We start from the raw sequence: 20912 nt of genomic DNA, 5'->3' as shown, positions 1-20912 counted from the left end.
ATATATGCCACACTTTTTTTTATCCATTCATCTATTGAAGGGCATCTAGGTTGGCTCCACAGTTTAGCTCTTGTGAATTGTGCTGCTATAAACATTGATGTAGCTGTGTCCCTGTAGTATGCTGTTTTTAAGTCCTTTGGGTATAGACCAAGGAGAGGGATAGCTGGGTCAAATGGTGGTTCTGTTCCCAATTTTCCAAGAAATCTCCATACTGCTTTCCATATTGGCTGCATTAATTTGCAGTCCCACCAGCAATGTATGAGTGTGCCTTTTTCTCCACATCCTCATCAACACTTATTGTTGTTTGTCTTCATAATAACTGCCATTCTGACTGGAGTAAGATGAAATCTTAGAGAAGTTTTGATTTGCATTTCTCTAATTGCTAGAGATGATGAACATTTTTTCATTTATTTGTTTATTGATTGCATATCATCTTCTGAGAAGTGTCTGTTCAAGTCCTTGGCCCATTTATTGATTGGGTTATTTGTGAACTTTTAAAAACAATGTTAAGAAATTTGAAGAACAAGCTGCATGGGGGGAGAGAATATTTTTAAAAAATGTTTTATTGGTGCATTATAATTATACACAACAGTGAGATTGTACATGTCCATAACACAGTTTAATCAATCTCATTCCCCAGTACCTTCCTTTTCCTTCTCCTCCTTGCTTCCCATAATCCTCTTGTTCTACTTGGGAGAAAATATTTCAAAGACATATCTCATGAAGTATCTATGTCCTAAATACAATTCATTAATAAGAAGACTTAAAAACATGGTCAAACAATTTGAACACACATTTCACAAAAGAAATATAGTGGCATATAAACATTTGAAAAAGATACTCAGACTCATCAGTCATTAAAGAAATGCAAATTAAAACCACAAAGATATATGCTACATGTCTACTATAAGGGTTAAATGAAAAATTCTGACACTATTAAGTGTTGATGAGGATGTAAAACAATTAGAACTCTTATACACTATTGTTGGATGAAACAGGTTTGGAAAATTCTTATAAAATTAAACATACATTTAACACACCACCCATCAATCCTACTTGAGAAATGAACAAAGTCCACACAAGGATTTGTACACAAATAGTTATAGGAGCTTTATTCATAATTACCAATACTGGATACAATGCAAATACCCACCAACTGGTGACTTCTTGTGAAAACATTATCAGTATTATTTTTTTTATAATCCTTAGCACATGGCTTAATTTCTCTAAGTTACATCATGGTGCAATATTGTGGTTTGGATCTCCAGTCATTCCAGTCATAGGTTAAAAAAAAAAAAACAGTGGCTATCACAAACTCAGACAAGTAAGTTGTAAATCTGCCATATGTTGTGGGTATCCAAACAAATAATTGTGCTTAGTTTACTCTTTGGTTCTCAAGAAAGTATGTTTCTCCTTCATTTAGAAAACCAGCACCTCTTTGATGTATATAAGCCCCCTTTGAAGGAGGTTATATAAATAATACATATCCTAAGATTGAGGGCAGAGAAATCAAACAGTGAACTCCTGGGTTTTAACTTTCATATGTGTATATTTATTCAACAATTTATAGCACACACTGTTCTCTATGTCCACAAAAGTATTAACACAGTTATTCTATGCTTACTTCAGTCTTTAATATTCCAGTGATTAGTAAATGACCTTCAAGCATGATTAACATCAGTACATTAGAGTTTACCTACTGAAGGTTAAAAATTTGACTGAGCAAGAGACTAGTCAACTGATAAAATACCAGCACTTTTTTAAACACCCATAAAGTTTACCAAGTACCTTCACACCCTTTTTCTAACAGACTATCATTTTTAGGGATAACAACCTATAGGCAGTTGACCAAATTTTGACCAGAAAAATACCGAGGCTGGAAACATTTTTCCCTACAAATAAAACAAAAAATCAGAAAAGTGTAATCCCAAACTGCTCTGAAGGAAATAGCTACTTTTCTTGAGGAAAATCTTTGAAATGAAAATTAGAGTTTCCATTACAGATTTCCCTCTTGCAAACTGTTTCCTCAGAGAGAATAGAATAGTTTTCTTTAGAAAAAATGTCTTTTGATGTTGTTTGTGTTTTCTGTGGAATGATTTGCTGCATGCTTCCCTGAGAGGTGGAAACTGGCTTGAGTGTGTTTGACCTAATACAGTTGTTGCCTTTTTATATTAGGGATATTTATTCTATAACTGTTGAAAGTCTAAAATGGTAACTTAACCTACAGAAGAAGGAGCAGCAGTAGTACAAATAACTGTTAGATATATTCAAGGTCCAACTCTTAGAATAGGCAGACTCTTAAGAGTTTAATCAAGTAGCATGTGTTGTATTCATCATCTATTGCCACAATAATGCTACATAAAAAAACATCCCAGCTGGAGTTGTGGCTCAGTGGTAGAGTACTTGCCTGGCATGTGTGAGGCCCTGGGTTCAATCCTCAGCACTGCATATAAATAAAAGATCCATTGACTATATATATATATATATATATATATATATATATATATATATATATATAGTCAAAACTCAGTGCTTTAAATTATTTGTTCACACACCTCACTCACATACCTATGGGTTGACTGGCATTTGGATGATACAGACTGAGCTTGGCTAAACTTGGCTACAAGCTAGGGTCCAGATCAGTTTCCTATATCTCACTTCTTGTACTAGCAGGCTAGCTGGACATATTTTCTAGCATTTTTATTCTTTTTTTGTGTTATTGGGGGTTGAACCCAGGACCTCATGTATGCAAGGGAAGTGCCCTTCCATTGAGCTACATCCTCTGCGCTAGCTGGACCTTTTTTCATGGCCATAGCAGAAATAGAAAAGAGATGAATGGAAACACTAGCTGCTTTAAGGTCCATGTTCAGAACTGGCACACTTGTTTTTTCTATATTATACTTGACCAAAGAATGTTATGTGAGAAAGAAGCACTATTAATGGAAATAGACCCCACCTCTAAATGGAAGAGTTGCAATGTCATAGAGCAGAAGGCATGGATAGAGAGAGGGATGGACAATTTAAAATGATAATTCACTACCTACTGAGAATCAACAGTCATATTTATTTCCATACCATTAGCTAATCTATCTCATTTCTGCCCAGGACTGTAGGTATCAACTGTCTGGGGTGGGGTGGGTAATGTCATTGGGTATGTCAGAGACAGGACTTCTGAAAATCCTTTCTCCCCTAAAAGTAACAAAGACCTTGGAAAATATGGTCAAAATAAGCATTTTTAGATCCCTGGAAATTAACTGAATGTTTGCAGCAATCTGAGAAGCATTTATTTATTTATTTTAAAAATAATTGGGTCCCCTTAAGAATACTGAATTTTTTTGGTATTATTGCCTTATTCTCATCACCCTCTCTCCAATCTCATGGTAGCCTTGAAATATAACAGCCTGCAATTGCAGTGATAACCAGCAGCCTAGCAGCTACTGCATGCATTAGAATAGAGTTGGAGCTCTTGCAAAACCACTTTCCCAGATTAGTGATATTATTTGACCTATTTTAAAGTTCCTTAGAATATTCCACTCACAAGGGTTGTCTTTATTTGACCTGACTCAGAGCTCATCCAGTGTGAAAACCCTTCTCCTCAAGGGCATTTGTCAGAAACAATCAGTAGCAATTGTTTAATATCACAGCTGCCTGAGGCAGTGGTAAAATTGGGACAAATAACAAGACAACTAAAACACTTAACTGGAAAAACTAGGGGATGAAATATTTATAGGGGCTTTGAAAGCTCTGGCATATTCCTGGAAATCTAGAAGGCTACCTACATGTATGAATCTGAGTTCCTGCCTGGGGCTACATATATGCTTAAGAAAGAACTGAGAATGCCCTAAGCTCTCACATCTGGCGGATCTTAAGTTTCTGCACAAGCATAATGTGAAGGCTAAGGCAAAGTTCTAAAGAAGTTCTGTAAATAAACCAATGGCTTGGAACAATTCAAGAAATATGGTTGAATATATATGGCTGAATATGGATAAGAACATGGAGAACATCCAAACTGGTTGAGTGTAAAAAGTGTGTCCCAGCATGCACAGAGAGCCCCTCAGGAAAGATTCAGAGAATTATTCATTCAAAGCATTTAAGTAAATATGGTACAATCATCAGTTCACCAGAAGTTAACTGAATAGAGACTTCAGTGGCTACATGGGACAAAGAATACAGACTTAACATAATTAGTTCAGGCATGTCCCTAAACAAAGAGCCACAACAAAATGAATGGCAACAACAACAAACCTTAGGGATGAAGATAGTTCTCAGAGTTGCCAGACTATATTATATAAAATAGTTTTTAAAAAATTATAAGAAATGCAAAGGAACAAGAAAGCATGGCCCATATATGAAAGTAAAAACAATCAATAGAAACTGTTCTTGAGAAAGCTCAAATATTGGGCTTAGTAAACAAATAACTTAAATCAGTTATTTTACATATATTTGATCAGCTAAAGGAAACTCTGTCCTAAAAACTAAAGGAAACATAGGAGCATGAGAATGATCTCACCAAATAAAGAATCAATAATGAGAGAGAAATTGTAAAAAGTGAGTAAATAGAAATTCATGGTTAAAAAGTATTACAGGGGTAACACAGTAGATTTGAGCAGACTGAAAAAAAATTCAGTAGTCTCAAAAATGGGTGAATTAAGATTGTCCATTCTTAGATGGAAAAGAAAAAAAGGAATGCAGTAAAATGAACTGAGCTTCAGAAACCTGTAGTACACCAAGCATGCCAATATACAATGAGAGTCCCAGAAAAAGGAGCAGACAAATGGGCAGAATAATGACTGAAACCTTCCCAAATTTGATGGCAAACATTAATCTACAAATACAAGAGGCTCAATGAATTCCAAGTAGAAGAAACTCAAAAGAAAGTCATTTGTAGACTACAATGAAAGAATACTAGATGGTAAGTTTAGTCCACATGGAGGAATAGAGTACCAGTAAAAGAAGTACAAGATAATTGAATAAAGCAATAATTATAAATCTGTGTTGATGAACACATAATTAATTAGATGTAATTTGTATGACAGCAAGAAAGAGGAAAAAGGGAATGTAGAGATAATTTCTTGCATATTATTGAAATTGGGTTGATATTCATCCAAACTAAATATTTATAAGTTGTTGATTGTAACACTCAAGGCGATCACTAAGAAAATGACTCAAAAATATAGTACAAGAGAAGGTATGGTACATTAAATATATCTGACACAAAAAAGTCAGTGATGAAGGAATACAGGGACAAAAAAGATATAAGACGTATAACAAAAGCTGGCAGATTTGAAATGAGAAACAAAAAATCTATAGAATGTAGTTAAAGCAGTGCTTACAGAGAAAATTATAACTCTAACTGACTATATTAAAAGAAGAAAGATTCTGGGCTCTCAAGATGGCAGGCCAGAGGCAGGCAGCATTCTGTGTCATTCTGTGACCCAGGTCTCACCTAGTCGGAATACTGCATCTCAGAGAGTGTAAGAGGACCCCTATAGTAGAGCTGATTTCCTGAGAAATCACCAGCACTATGACCCCTGCTCAGGGCTCAGAGCCTCAGCATTCGAGCAGGAATCTGGACCCAGGGTGCCTGAAACCCAAAGCCTACAGTTCTAGCTCACACAGGGCTCTCAAGCAGCTTAGCAGAATCACCTCTCAGCACCTCTGCAGAACTCCAGACTGCACTCTGCTCCCATGCAGGTCACTCGGCTGCTACCTACCCACAGCACAAGGCCGTTGCCCAGCTCCCCCACCTCACCAGACTCCCCGGCACTGGAAGCAGACCAACTCCATCTTGGATATCCTTTCTTGCCACATTTGGTGTGGGCAGCTCTCAGCTCTCAGACTGGATCTCCATCTGGCCAGGTACCAGGTATCCAACTCACTCCCCCCACCCCTCAGCAGTGACCTTGGCACAGTGACCACTCAACATAAAAACAGCTCCCAATTGGGTAGGTGTGCAGTGTGACCAGGGTGCTGCTCACCTGGTGTGAGCCTGGCTGTGAGAGGTCCCGCAGGTGGGAACTGCTAAGTGGGAGAAAGGGAATGGGACTAAAGTTTGGAGCCTAACAGAGAGACCAGGAGCTGGGAAATCTCCAGGCAAGAGAGGGAGATACAGTGCTCAAGTCAGATGAGAGGTCCCAAAAAGAGACCTGTGAGGTGCAGCCTCCCTGCAGAGGCTGGCAGGTGGCACTTCCTGCTTCCAGATGCCGTACACCAGGATCAGTCTTCCCACCATGGTACCTATACCATCCTGAGGGCAGAGACACCAGCTTAAAACAGACAGCCCCACCTATTGGATGAGAAGAGAAACAGAAAAGAAACGGATCTCTAAAACTAGCAACAACCCTGATTTCTTCTTTCGAGTTTTTTCCCTTTCTTTCTCTTCTACCCCTCTATCCTCCAGCCCTCACATCCCCAACATATGTGAAACCAAGAACTTTGCATGAAATAGAATTTTGAGGACTGAATTATCTGAATAATATAATATAGAGAAGTTGTATATGCCCTTTGTTTTCTTTTTTCTTCTTTCATTTTTCTTCCCCCCTACAAATTTTACTATTTTAACATCCTGTATTTCTCTAAATACATATCTGTGTTTGTTTTATGTACTCTACTGTCTTCTCATGTACTTAACTACCCTAAATTACTTCCTGTCTATCCTCTTGCTACTAACCCTCTTCATTAGATGTCTCTTTCACATTTCGTAAGATATATTACCTCTGTATCCTCACATCTCCCCCCCCCCTTAGCATATTGTCTTACTCCCAACCCCCAGGTCATTGTCCACCATCAGAAACTGTAAACCTTTTTATGAAACTACTGATTATATTTTAGATAATAATTGAATCCAACATTTCTGTACATTGAGACTAAACTGTTAATGTCTTAATAACAACAGTTTGTTCATAGGTTATGTATTGTTGATATTAAGATCAGCTAATATTGTCCTTCCCTACAAAGGAGGGATCTTGGAACCCTACAAGAGCACTACAAATCTATAGAGTAATAACACCCCATACCCAGAGAGCAGGAAAGGAAGACACATGAGCAACATGAAAAGACAAGGGAAGAAAGTACCACAAACAAATCAAAACATCACATCATTAGAATCACTGGCAGCCACAGCAGAAAAAACGACAGAGAAAGAGTTTAGGATATACATGGTTAAAATGTTCTGAGAACTCAAGGAAGATATAAGAGAACAAATACAAGCAGTGAAAGATCACTTCGACAAGGAGCTACATAAACAAATCCAAGAATCAAAAGGTCACCTCAACAGGGAGATAGAGGTTCTAAAAAAACAAACAAACAAAAAGAAATACTTGAAATGAAACAAACATTAAATCAAATTAAAAGCTCAAATGAAAGCATCACCAACAGAGTAGACCACTTAGAAGATAGGACATCAGACAATGAAGATAAAACATATAATCTTGAAAAGAACATAGACCACACAGCAATAATGGTAAGAAACCATGAGCAGAACATTCAAGATATGGGATAGCATAAAGATACCAAATTTAAGAGTTATTGGGATAGAGGAAGGCATAGAGGTCCAAACCAAAGGAATGAACAATCTATTCAATGAAATGATATCAGAAAACTTTCCAAACATGAAGAATGAATTGGAAATCCAGATTCAAGAAGCCTACAGGATGCCAAATGTACAAAATCATAACAGATCCACACCAAGGCACATTATAATACAAATGCCCACCATACAGAATAAGGAGAGAATTTTAAAAGCCACGAGAGAAAAGAATCAGATTACATATAGGGGAAAACCAATTAGGATAACAGCAGATTTTTCAACACAGACCCTGAAAGCTAGAAGATCCTGGAACAACATATATCAAGCTCTGAAAGAAAATGGGTGTCAACCAAGAATCTTGTATCCAGCAAAATTAAGCTTTAGATTTGAAGATGAAATAAAAACTTTCCATGAGAAAGAAGAAAGATTCTGGTCGATATTTATACTTTAAGAAACTTAGGGAAACAACAGCAAACTAAAAGAAGTTAGGAAATAAGAAAGATTAGAGTAGAAATTAATGAAATAGGAAATCGAAAAGTGGTAGAGAAATATCAATGAAACCAAAAGCTGGGTCTTTGAAAAGATCAACAAAATTGACCAACATTTATGGGATCAGTTATATGGTGTGTTTTAAACAGTTGATTATCTATTGTCCTTAGTTCTTGTCTTCTCATTTTCTGCAGAGGTTATTTCTAACCTTTTCTATTTTCCTCAATATTGCCCCCAACCCAGCACACACAAAAGCATGCTCACACATGTGCCAAATGCACTAAATTTGTAGGAAATAATTGTGTCATGATTTTTATAGGGAAAATAAAGCCATCGGATGGGAAATTCTTTAATTTCTGACCATCAAACTTACTGTTTCATTTCATGGATTTAGTGAATCAATCAAACTATAAGAGAAGCCCTTGGTGATGACTTTTGAAAACAAATTCTATGCATTAAAATGAGTGATAGATAAACCAGTTTGGATAAACTAAGGGAACCTGGACCTTTGCCAATTGCCACTAACAGAACGAGGGTGAATCCTGGCTACATTGCTTGGAGTGGGCTCAACAATGAAGTACCTGTGTGTTTGCTGGTTAGAAATTGTTCTCACTGCCTGCCTTACTTGGGAAACTTGTTCTCCCCTTGGGAATTTAAAGTGGGTACAATATTTTCATGTGACTTTCCCCCCAATTTTGTTTCAAGGGATATGTTTCTCTCTTTATGTTCTATCTGTGATGAATCTAGTTGTGAACCAATCTGCACCCTATTTATTTATGTGAGGGAGGAGCAGAATGCTTTTGAACAGATTCTGCTTTTGAAATTACTTGGAATCTGCTTTTTGCTATGTCCCGGACTAACGTTGAAGTATCATACCAGGGAGATTGTTATTCATTAGTCATTTATTTCTAAGCTTGGGAAGTGGGAGTGCTACAAAGGGAGGAGAGGTTGGGTGGAGGAAAAGAAAGAGAACAGCATGTGTAGTTGTGTGCTCATGGTAGTGAGTATTATGGCCTGTTCTTATTCTTGAAGAAAAATTAGCCTAGCTTTATACAAGTAAACTGATCCCTCCCCACAAAACTGTGTTTAGGCACTGAGCTATATGTGAGAAGAAAGAAGATGTTCTTGTATTTACAGAAAAAAATGGAGAGGAGAGGGAGAAGGAGAGACAGAGAGGGAGGGAGACATAGAAAGGGAAGAAGGAAAAAAGAGAGAGAGAGAAGACAGCAAGCTGTGATTCCTTCTAAAGCTGTTTCTAAAATTCCTTTAAGCCTTCATGATTATTATACATAATTGTTATAACACTTTCTTGGGTTCCAGCACAAGAGGGGGTTAAATAATTCCAAAACTCTCTTTGACACTCTGATTCTCTAGAACCTGGCATGGGTGATAATGACAGTGGAGGGGTTGGAAGTTGCTATGGGAAGAGAGATGGGGGAAGTGTGGCTTTTGTTGCTCCCCATAGAGTTCCTGAATATATTTCTTCTCTCATAACAGAGGGTTTGTGTTGTCAGTTAAGCCCAGAAGAAGGATAATCATAGCGGCTAAGGCACAGAGAGGTTGGATTTATCTGTGACTCTGGTGACCATGGGCTGCTCCCCAGGAAGTACAGTTGTTTCACTGCTGCTAATCCACAGCCTGCTATAAAGGGGGGAAATAATAAATGAACCCAGAATGTTATGTTAGGTTTTAGCTCATTGACTTAAAAGGCTGAGGTATAATTTCCCTGAGATTTTTTTTCCAGTCATGAACATCTGCTCACTGGAGCCTGCAACATCTGTAGCACTTGTAGTCATTCTTTGCAAAAGACCATAAAGTTTATAGAAAAATGAGTCCACCCAGACACAGAGGAGACCTGGCAGAACCACCTTCCTGGCTGAGAACTTTGTTGTTTTATATTTCAACATGAGCTGCAGAACACTGTGGCCTATACTTGAGGACATTGGGAATTTAATATAGCTGGAATTTCTTCTCTGCCCTTTCTACACACAAATGCACACCCCATTCCTGCAGTATATTGGGTGCTCTCTCATTTATATTATCTTCTTTAACCCTGACAGTGGCCCTGGTTGAAGCCATTTGCTCTTTCCACTATAATGTATGCTTATATAGACAGTTTTAAGTGAATATGTTGAACTGGGAATTTTAAGCCCCAAACACAAGTTTCTGATGTCTGGATTCACAATTATATGTCAAGGAAGAATTGCTAAATAGAGGCAACATCGCACCATAGACTGGATTGGGACTGGGAGATCTCCGTTCTGGTCTCAGTTCTTATATATCACTTGGTTTCTTTGGGGATTTCACATCTCATTTATATAGTGAGGAAGCTGACTTCAATTTTCTGTCTCTTCTAGCTCTTATGATAAATCAACCAGGAATCAACATTCAGTATGACCCCAACCCTGTAACATAAGTGCACAGGATTGAAGCGGGGAGAAGGCAAGAAATAACTATGCAAAATATTTTCAAAAGTGGTAGGATTTTAAGGGAGCACTAACTTTATTTTTGTTCCTTTTGCCATCTTGTAAATATTCCATAATGTATGGAAAATGAGTTCACCCAGACACAGAGAAGTGTGTATTTCTTTGTGTGTGTGTGTGTGTGTGTATCTAATTTATCATCTAAGTCATGTAAAAATAGTGAATTATTTAGGGAGAAGATGGCACCATCTTTTTATTGCATTATCTCCCTCAGATAGGTCCATTATAACACCTCCACTGAATGTTCCCTACCTAACCATTGTTCTCCCAAATCACTCCCACAGTGCTTACTTGTTGCTTTCTCCCAAATCACTCCCATGGTGCTTACTTGTTGCTTTGGGTGTGTTAGACTTTTTGGTATGTAGGTGTGGTTTGTTTGTTTGTTTGTTTATTTATTTATGGTGCTGGGAATTGAACCCAGGGCCTTGTGCATGTGAGGTAAGCACTCTATCAACTGAGCTATATCCCCAGCCCCTGTTTATGTATGGTTTATAAACTCAACTGGATCAAGGGCTTCTCAAGATTAGTGTGTCTTCTTTTTTTAATTCATTTTGAAATTGCTTTGGCACTACACATTATAAACATTTACAGTTATTTGTTGATGGAATGAATAAATTAAATATTTCATTCCAATATCTTGGATCTAGATGTTTCTTTTTTTACTCAGTTAAAAAGACTGATAGGGCTTTGCACAGGGGCCAAGTTAGAGTTCTAAAAAGTTCTATTGATATTACTTCTGTCCTCCAAGAACCCCAAGGAGTTTATACACATCTATGAATGTCTTCAATGAAAAGATTTACGATGGGTACCATAGAAGTGATGGAACCTTCAGAGTACAGGATTTCTAGGATGGAGAATTCGTTTTCAACAGCACATCAGGAAAATTATACCTGGCATTTTTGGTGCCTCATAGAACATTCCTTGTTCTTCCTCTGATTTTGGACACATCTGCAATGGATAGTTCCAAGCAATTTCATGGTGATGCTGATAGCATCCTACCTCCATGTGTTAACATGTGTGTCTTTCTGCCTCAGGATTTTCTCTAACACTGTAGGAGCTGGCTTGGTCCATGTACAAGAGCATCTTAAAAAGGCGGGGAATATACTGTCCTCTGGAGTAGCTTAAAACCAATTAAAGATGGGAGCTGGTGGATTAAGTCCAGTTCTTTGAAAGATGGACCATTCTGAGAGGATCCCTTTGGAATCAATTTCTTATTGCTTATATCAGTGATCTCAGTAAAGCAACTTATATTGGATTTTCCTCCATCTGTGTTTTACTTTCTTTACTTCTTTACTCAATATATGTACTCAAGTCCTTGTCTCAGGGTCTGTATTTGTAAGAAACCAAATTAAGGCAGAAGCCATTATGATTATGATGGATTTGAACTAGGCCTTGTCCACAGGCAAAGACAAGGTAAAGGGGGGTGGTTAGGTAGTGGCATATTGTAGGGAAGGCATTGAGAGCACAGTATATACCTGATGTAGTAGTTTTGATGTATAAAGATGTGGAATATATTCTTCACTATTTGAATCTGAACTGACCTTGGCTTGCTCTAGAAGTGAAGTTGTGTCACTTCTGAGCTTAGGTTAGGCCTTAAGCAGCCTGGTAAAATGCTGCTAACTGCCATGTTTACAATCAGGACTAGCCTGCTGGAGGATGGGAACCACATGAAGCACAAGATTTTTCAGCAGGGGAACCCTCTAGATACTCCAGTCACCCCATAAAGGGACCACAGACATATAGTGAGTAAAGCTGGACCAGAGAGCTCAATACAAATCACCAACCAGAAGAATTTCAGGCTAATAAATGGTGGTTGTTTTAAGCCACTAAGTTCTGGAATGATTTTCTCTGCAATAAAAACTGATATATCAGGGAAAACTGGGTCATCCTGATTAGCCAGAAGATGACATCCATGACTTAGATCAAGGGTCAACTGAGGTAGGTTTTGAATGCCATCCTCAAAGTTATAAGTGATTCAGTAGGTAAGGAGACAGTGGAGGAAATGGCTGGCGAATCACCAAAGATTTAGGCTCCCTATTCCTTGCTATGAAGGGACTCCCCAGCAGGGACTATATTTCCCCATATCTCTTTGTTCTCTCCATGGAGTTATAAGTGGCAGGAATAGGTGTAACCTTTAGGCTGAGATGGCTAGGTATTGGTATAGGATCCTCCATGCTCTCCCTCTTCCCCTTCTGGCAGCTGGATGATACTCAGGCAACCTTGAACCTACAGAATGGTAGAACCACAAGAATGCAACCTTCATTCTTGAAGAGGCAATTACCTGAATATGGGCTTGGACATGACAGCAGAAAGAAAAGCACCAAAGTAGAAAGCCCTTTTGTGGTAGTTATCTTCCTTCCAGGGGAGGAAACTAGTTAAACTGTCAACAGTTTCACTATTGAATAAGAAAATATTTATGCCTAAATTTGTTTTCACCTTTTTGGTTGTGAATTAGAAAACTGGTCCCACCTAATATTTCAGGATAGGAATCTTAAGAGCCCAGTTCTCAAAAAAATTCAAAGTTTCTTTTTAAAGGATAATAATAATGATGATGTTTAATCTATGAGAAATGCCTTGTCCCCTCTCTTGATTCTGGAACACCCTGCTGCTTTCTCCAATGCACTACTGAGATCCTAATCTAAACAAATACTGCCATTTCATTGCTTTATTCTTCTTTGTGAATGTGAACACAGATCCTCCTGAGGAAACAGGAAGGTTTTAAAGAATTTTCTTGGAAACAATTTATTTATTTTTTTTTTTAAATTTTTTATTGTTGGCTGTTCAAAACATTACATAGTTCTTGATATATCATATTTCACAATTTGATTCAAGTGGGTTATGAGCTCCCATTTTTACCCCATATACAGATTGCAGAATCACATCAGTTACACATCCATTGATTTACATATTGCCATACTAGTGTCTGTTGTATTCTGCTGCCTTTCCTATCCTCTACTATCCCCCCTCCCCTCCCCTCCCCTCCCCTCCCCTCCCCTCCCCTCCCCTCTTCTCTCTCTGCTCCCTCTACTGACATTCGTTTGTCCCCCTTATATTATTTTTCCCCTTCCCCTCACTTCCTCTTGTATGTACTTTTGTATAACTCTGAGGGTCTCCTTCCATTTCCATGCATTTTCCCTTCTCTCTCCCTTTCCCTCCCACCTCTCATCCCTGTTTAATGTTAATCTTCTTCTCCTGCTCTTCGACCTTACTCTGTTCTTAGTTTACTCTCCTTATATCAAAGAAGACATTTGGCATTTGTTTTTTAGGGATTGGCTAGCTTCACTTAGCATAATCTGCTCTAATGCCATCCATTTCCCTGTAAATTCTATGATTTTGTCATTTTTTAATGCAGAGTAATACTCCATTGTGTATAAATGCCACATTTTTTTTTATCCATTCATCCATTGAAGGGCATCTAGGTTGGTTCCACAGTCTAGCTATTGTGAATTGTGCTGCTATGAACATCGATGTAGCAGTGTCCCTGTAGCATGCTCTTTTTAGGTCTTTAGGGAATAGACCGAGAAGGGGAATAGCTGGGTCAAATGGTGGCTCCATTCCCAGCTTTCCAAGAAATCTCCATACTGCTTTCCAAATTGGCTGCACCAATTTGCAGTCCCACCAGCAATGTACAAGTGTACCCTTTTCCCCACATCCTCGCCAGCACTTGTTGTTGTTTGACTTCATAATGGCTGCCAATCTAACTGGAGTGAGATGGTATCTTAGGGTGGTTTTGATTTGCATTTCTCTGACTGCTAGAGATGGTGAGCATTTTTTCATGTACTTGTTGATTGATTGTATGTCCTCCTCTGAGAAGTGTCTGTTCAGGTCCTTGGCCCATTTGTTGATTGGGTTGTTTGTTCTCTTATTGTCTAATTTTTTGAGTTCTTTGTATACTCTGGATATTAGGGCTCTATCTGAAGTGTGAGGAGTAAAGATTTGTTCCCAGGATGTAGGCTCTCTATTTACCTCTCTTATTGTATCTTTTGCTGAGAAAAAACTTTTTAGTTTGAGTAAGTCCCATTTGTTGATTCTAGTTATTAACTTTTGTGCTATGGGTGTCCTATTGAGGAATTTGGAGCCCGACCCCACAGTATGTAGATCGTAGCCAACTTTTTCTTCTATCAGACGGCGTGTCTCTGATTTGATATCAAGCTCCTTGATCCATTTTGAATTAACTTTTGTGCATGGCGAGAGAAAGGGATTCAGTTTCATTTTGTTGCATATGGATTTCCAGTTTTCCCAGCACCATTTGTTGAAGATGCTATCCTTCCTCCATTGCATGCTTTTAGCCCCTTTATCAAATATAAGGTAGTTGTAGTTTTGTGGATTGGTTTCTGTGTCCTCTATTCTGTACCATTGGTCCACCCGCCTGTTTTGGTACCAGTACCATGCTGTTTTTGTTACTATTGCTCTGTAGTATAGTTTGAAGTCTGGTATCGCTATACCGCCTGATTCACCCTTCCTGCTTAGCATTGTTTTTGCTATTCTGGGTCTTTTGTTTTTCCATATGAATTTCATGATTGCTTTCTCTATTTCTACAAGAAATGCCGTTGGGATTTTGATTGGCATTGCATTAAACCTGTAGAGAACTTTTGGTAATATCGCCATTTTGATGATGTTAGTTCTGCCTATCCATGAACAGGGTATATTTTTCCATCTTCTAAGATCTTCTTCTATTTCTCTCTTTAGGGTTCTGTAGTTTTCATTGTATAAGTCTTTCACCTCTTTTGTTAGGTTGATTCCCAAGTATTTTATTTTTTTTGAAGATATTGTGAATGGAGTGGTTGTCCTCATTTCCATTTCAGAGGATTTGTCGCTGATATACAGGAATGCCTTTGATTTATGCGTGTTGATTTTATATCCTGCCACTTTGCTGAATTCATTTATTAGCTCTAATAGTTTCTTTGTAGACCCTTTTGGGTCTGCTAGGTATAGAATCATGTCATCTGCAAATAGTGATAATTTAATTTCTTCTTTTCCTATTTTGATGCCTTTAATTTCTTTCGTCTGTCTAATTGCTCTGGCCAGTGTTTCGAGAACTATGTTGAAGAGAAGTGGAGAGAGAGGGCATCCCTGTCTTGTTCCAGATTTTAGAGGGAATGCCTTCAATTTTTCTCCATTCAGAATGATGCTAGCCTGAGGCTTAGCATAGATTGCTTTTACAATATTGAGGTATGTTCCTGTTATCCCTAGTTTTTCTAGAGTTTTGAACATAAAGGGATGCTGTACTTTGTCAAATGCTTTTTCCGCATCTATCGAGATGATCATATGATTCTTATTTTTAAGTCTATTGATGTGGTGAATAACATTTATTGATTTCCGTATATTGAACCAGCCTTGCATCCCAGGGATGAATCCTACTTGATCATGGTGCACAATTTTTTTGATAAGTTTTTGTATCCGAGTGGCCAGAATTTTATTGAGGATTTTTGCATCTAGGTTCATTAGAGATATTGGTCTGTAGTTTTCTTTCTTTGAAGTGTCTTTGTCTGGTTTAGGTATCAGGGTGATGTTGGCCTCGTAGAATGAATTTGGAAGTTCTCCCTCTTTTTCTATTTCCCGAAGTAGCTTGAAAAGTATTGGTATTAGTTCCTCTTTAAAGGTTTTGTAAAACTCTGCTGTATACCCATCTGGTCCTGGGCTTTTCTTAGTTGGTAGTCTTTTGATGGTTTCTTCTATTTCCTCAATTGATATTGGTCTGTTTAGGTTGTCTATATCCTCCTGACTCAATCTGGGCAGATCATATGACTTAAGAAATTTATCTATGCCTTCACTATCTTCTAATTTATTGGAGTATAAGGATTCAAAATAATTTTTGATTATCTTCTGTATTTCTGAAGTGTCTGTTGTGATATTGCCTCTTTCATCCCGTATGTTAGTAATTTGAGTTCTCTCTCTTCTTCTCTTCGCTAGCATGGCTAAGGGTCTGTCGATTTTGTTTATTTTTTCAAAGAACCAACTTTTAGTTTTGTCAATTTTTTCAATTGTTTCTTTTGTTTCGATTTCATTAATTTCAGCTCTGATTTTAATTATTTCTTGCCTTCTACTTCTTTTGCTGTTGTTTTGCTCTTCTTTTTCTAGGATTTTGAGATGAAGTATGAGATCATTTATTTCTTGGTTTTTTCTTTTTTTAAGGAATGAACTCCAAGCAATGAATTTTCCTCTTAGAACTGCTTTCAATGTGTCCCATAGATTCCGATATGTTGTGTCTGTGTTTTCATTAATCTCTAAGAATTTTTTAATTTCTTCCTTGATGTCTTCTATAACCCATTGATCATTCAGTAACCTATTGTTCATTCTCCAAGTGATGTATTCTTTTCCCTTCCTTCTTTTATCGTTGATTTTCAGTTCCATTCCATTATGATCAGATAGGATGCATGGTATTATCTCTACTCCTTTATATTGTCTAAGAGTTTCCCTGTGACATAATATATGATCTATTTTTGAGAAGGATCCATGTGCTGCTGAGAAAAAAGTGTAACTGCTTGATGTTGGGTGGTATACTCTATATATGTCAATTAAGTCTAGGTTATTAATTGTGTTATTGAGTTCTATAGTTTCCTTATTCAACTTTTGTTTGGAAGATCTGTCCAGTGGTGATAGAGGTGTGTTGAAGTCTCCCATGATTATTGTATGGTGGTCTATTAGACTCTTGAACTTGAGAAGAGTTTGTTTGATGAACATAGCTGCACCATTGTTTGGGGCATATATATTTATGATTGTTATGTCTTGTTGGTGTATGGTTCCCTTGAGCAGTATGTAGTATCCCTCTTTATCCCTTTTGATTAACTTTGGCTTGAAATCTATTTTATTTGATATGAGTATGGATACTCCTGCTTGTTTCCGAAGTCCATATGAGTGATATGATTTTTCCCAACCTTTCACCTTCAGCCTATGTATGTCTTTTCCTATCAAATGCGTCTCCTGTAGGCAGCATATTGTTGGGTCTTGTTTTGTGACCCATTCTACTAGCCTGTGTCTCTTGATTGGTGAGTTTAAGCCATTAACATTTAGGGTTATTATTGAGATATGGGTTGTTCTTCCAGCCATATTTGTTTATTTATGTTACTAAACATGGTTTGTTTTCCTCTTTGATTATTTTCCCCCCTTTACTGTCCTACCTCCCACTGTTGGTTTTCATTGTTATTTTCCATTTCCTCTTCCTGTAATGTTTTGCCAAGGATGTTTTGAAGAGATGGTTTTCTAGCTGCAAATTCTTTTAACTTTTGTTTATCGTGGAAGGTTTTAATTTCATCTTCCATCCTGAAGCTTAATTTCGCTGGAAACACAATTCTTGGTTGGAACCCATTTTCTTTCAGTGTTTGAAATATGTTATTCCAGGATCTTCTAGCTTTCAGAGTCTGTGTTGAAAGATCAGCTGTTATCCTGATTGGCTTACCCCTACATGTGATCTGCTTCCTTTCTCTTGTAGCTTTTAAAATTCTCTCCTTATTCTGTATGTTGGGCATCTTCATTATAATGTGTCTAGGTGTGGGTCTCTTATGATTTTGCACATTCGGCGTCCTGTAGGCTTCTAGGATTTGGGGTTCTGTCTCATTCTTCAAGTCTGGGAAGTTTTCTCGTATTATTTCATTGAATAGATTGCTCAATCCTTTGGTTTGAAACTCTGTCCCTTCCTGTATCCCAATGACTCTTAAATTTGGTCTCTTGATGTTATCCCATATTTCTTGGATGTTCTGCTCATGGTTTCTTAACAGTCTTGCTGAGCTGTCTATGTTCTTTTCAAGTTGAAATACTTTATCTTCATTGTCTGATGTTCTGTCTTCTAAGTGTTCTACTCTGCTGGTAGTATTCTCAATTGAGTTTTTAAGTTGGCTTATTGCTTCCTGCATTTCTAGGATTTCTGTTTGTTTGTTTTTTATAACCTCTATTTCCCTGTGTAGTTGATCTTTTGCTTCTTGGATTTGTTTATGTAATTCATTGTTGAAGTGATCTTTCATTGTCTGATTTTGCTGTCTGATGTCTTCCTTGAGACTCCAGATCATCTGAAGCATGTATATCCTGAATTCTTTATCTGACATTCCATCTGCTGCAGCTATTACCTCTTCTAACGTTGAGTTGACCTGCATTGCTTGTGGTCCTTTCTTTCCTTGTCTCTTCATACTGTTCGCGTTCCTTTCTACTTAGTGAAACTGTTGTGTTATTGAATTTTCCCCCTATATATTTATATTGGTCTTGTATAGTTGCAAAGTCTCCCTCGCAGGCGCAGGTGGCGGCTCTGTCCCTCTGCGGGCCGCTAGGCTTGTTCTGTGGGTGGTCACAGTTCTGTCTACTTTGCAGGTGCAGGCAGCGGCACTGCCCCTCTGCAGGCCTCTGGGGCTGTACTGCCAGTGGGTCGCAGGTCCGCCTACCTTGCAGGTGCGGGGGGGGGGGGCGGCTCTACCCTTCCTCAGGCCACTGGGCCTGTTCTGTCTCTCGGTTGCAGGTCTGGCCTGTTCTGATGGTGGTCACAGTTCCACCTACCTGGCAGGCGCGGGGGGTGGGGGGCGGCTCTGCCCCCCAGCAGGACCCTGGGCCTGCTCTGTGCGTGGTCACAGTTCCCTCTACCTCGCCGGTGCAGGGGGAGGGGGCGGCTCTGCCTCTCAGCAGGCCGCTGCTCCTCTTCTGCCAGTGGGTCGCAGGCCCGCCTACCTTGCAGGAGTGATTGGAAGCTCTGTCCTGCCGCGGGCCACTCGGCCTTTTCTGTCGGTGGTCACAGTTCCACCTACCTGGCAGGCGCGGGGGGTGGGGGGTGGCTCTGCCCCTCAGCAGGCCGCTGGGCCTGCTCTGTGCGTGGTCACAGTTCCCTCTACCTTGCCGGTGCAGGGGGAGGGGGCGGCTCTGCCTCTCAGCAGGCCGCTGCTCCTCTTCTGCCGGTGGGTCGCAGGCCCGCCTACCTTGCAGGAGTGATTGGAAGCTCTGTCCCGCCGCGGGCCACTGGGCCTTTTCTGTCGGTGGTCACCTGGCAGGGGCGGGGGGTGGTGGGTGGCTCTGCCCCTCAGCAGGCCGCTGGGCCTGCTCTGTGCGTGGTCACAGTTCCTTCTACCTTGCAGGTGCAGGGGGAGGGGGCGGCTCTGCCTCTCAGCAGGTCGCTGCTCCTCTTCTGCCGGTGGGTCGCAGGCCCGCCTACCATGCAGGAGTGATTGGAAGCTCTGTCCTGCCGCGGGCCACTCGGCCTTTTCTGTCGGTGGTCACAGTTCCACCTACCTGGCAGGCGCGGGGGGTGGGGGGTGGCTCTGCCCCTCAGCAGGCCGCTGGGCCTGCTCTGTGCGTGGTCACAGTTCCCTCTACCTTGCCGGTGCAGGGGGAGGGGGCGGCTCTGCCTCTCAGCAGGCCGCTGCTCCTCTTCTGCCGGTGGGTCGCAGGCCCGCCTACCTTGCAGGGTGGAAACAATTTAGACGGATTTCATTTCTGTTCACTGTAGGAGCAATTCTGAGCTTGTATATGGGAGTGTTTTAGAGCCACATGTTTCTGGAAGAGACTCATCTCTTAGGATTGCTCCTTGGGACAACAACCATCCTTGGCATCTCATAGCTGTGGCACTGCTGCAAGTAGCTTGGCTTCCTTGCATCATTGGTTGGCTTGGCTGTGCCTCTTCCCACAACTCTCTGCCTGACTTCCATGACTTCATAGGACATCCTTGAACCCAGCAGCCTGTCTGGCTGAGCATTTTCTTTATTGCCTGTGGCCACACCACCAGCAGCTTAGCCTATGGGTCCCCTGGTATTGGCCCCTCCCTTGTTCCAGCCTGTTTGTCAAGTCTCCTTGACCTAGTCTACCCAAACCAAGCCCAGATTTTGACATTATCCTAAGGGCATCTGTAGCTCTTCAGCTGTGCTTCACGGTGGCCTTGGAGTTCTTCCACCTCCCACCCAGCTCCCAGAGCTCCCTGGAATGTTGAGAAGGAGCTTTGACCTAGACCTGGCTCACCTCACACCATAACTAATAAGTTTATTATAGCATATAATAAAAGTCAAACCAGCTTGACTCAGATTCTTAAAGGGCCAATTTCAAACATCCCATATCATCCTAGCAGAGAATACTGTTAATTTTATTTAAAAATCTCTTTCTAGTGTTGTACTGGGAAAAGATGTGTGTTCAGGATCCCACAACACTCCACTTTAGTGTTTTAAGGGATGTGAGATTTCTTCTATCTGAGCTAAAATGCCATAATTATAATTTTTATGTTTTCCTCTTGTGCTTGTTTTAGGAGTTGAAACCAAGATCGATACCAAGACTTAAATACTGGCCACCCCTATAATGGGAAGTTGGTTAATGATAATAATAACAGTGATGATAATAACACTAATCAGCATTTACTGAGCACCTATTACATGTCAGGCTCATTTAAAACTAAATTATATAGTATCTTATTGAGATCCCATGATACCCTTGCCCTGTAAGATAAATAT

Source organism: Marmota monax, unplaced genomic scaffold (assembly GCF_021218885.2).
Source record: "Marmota monax isolate L192 unplaced genomic scaffold, Marmota_monax_Labrador192_F-V1.1 WCK01_AAM20220418_F8-fsc00089, whole genome shotgun sequence".
In the NCBI taxonomy this organism is placed as follows: Eukaryota; Metazoa; Chordata; class Mammalia; order Rodentia; family Sciuridae; genus Marmota; species Marmota monax.
This window is presented reverse-complemented; position numbering follows the sequence as displayed.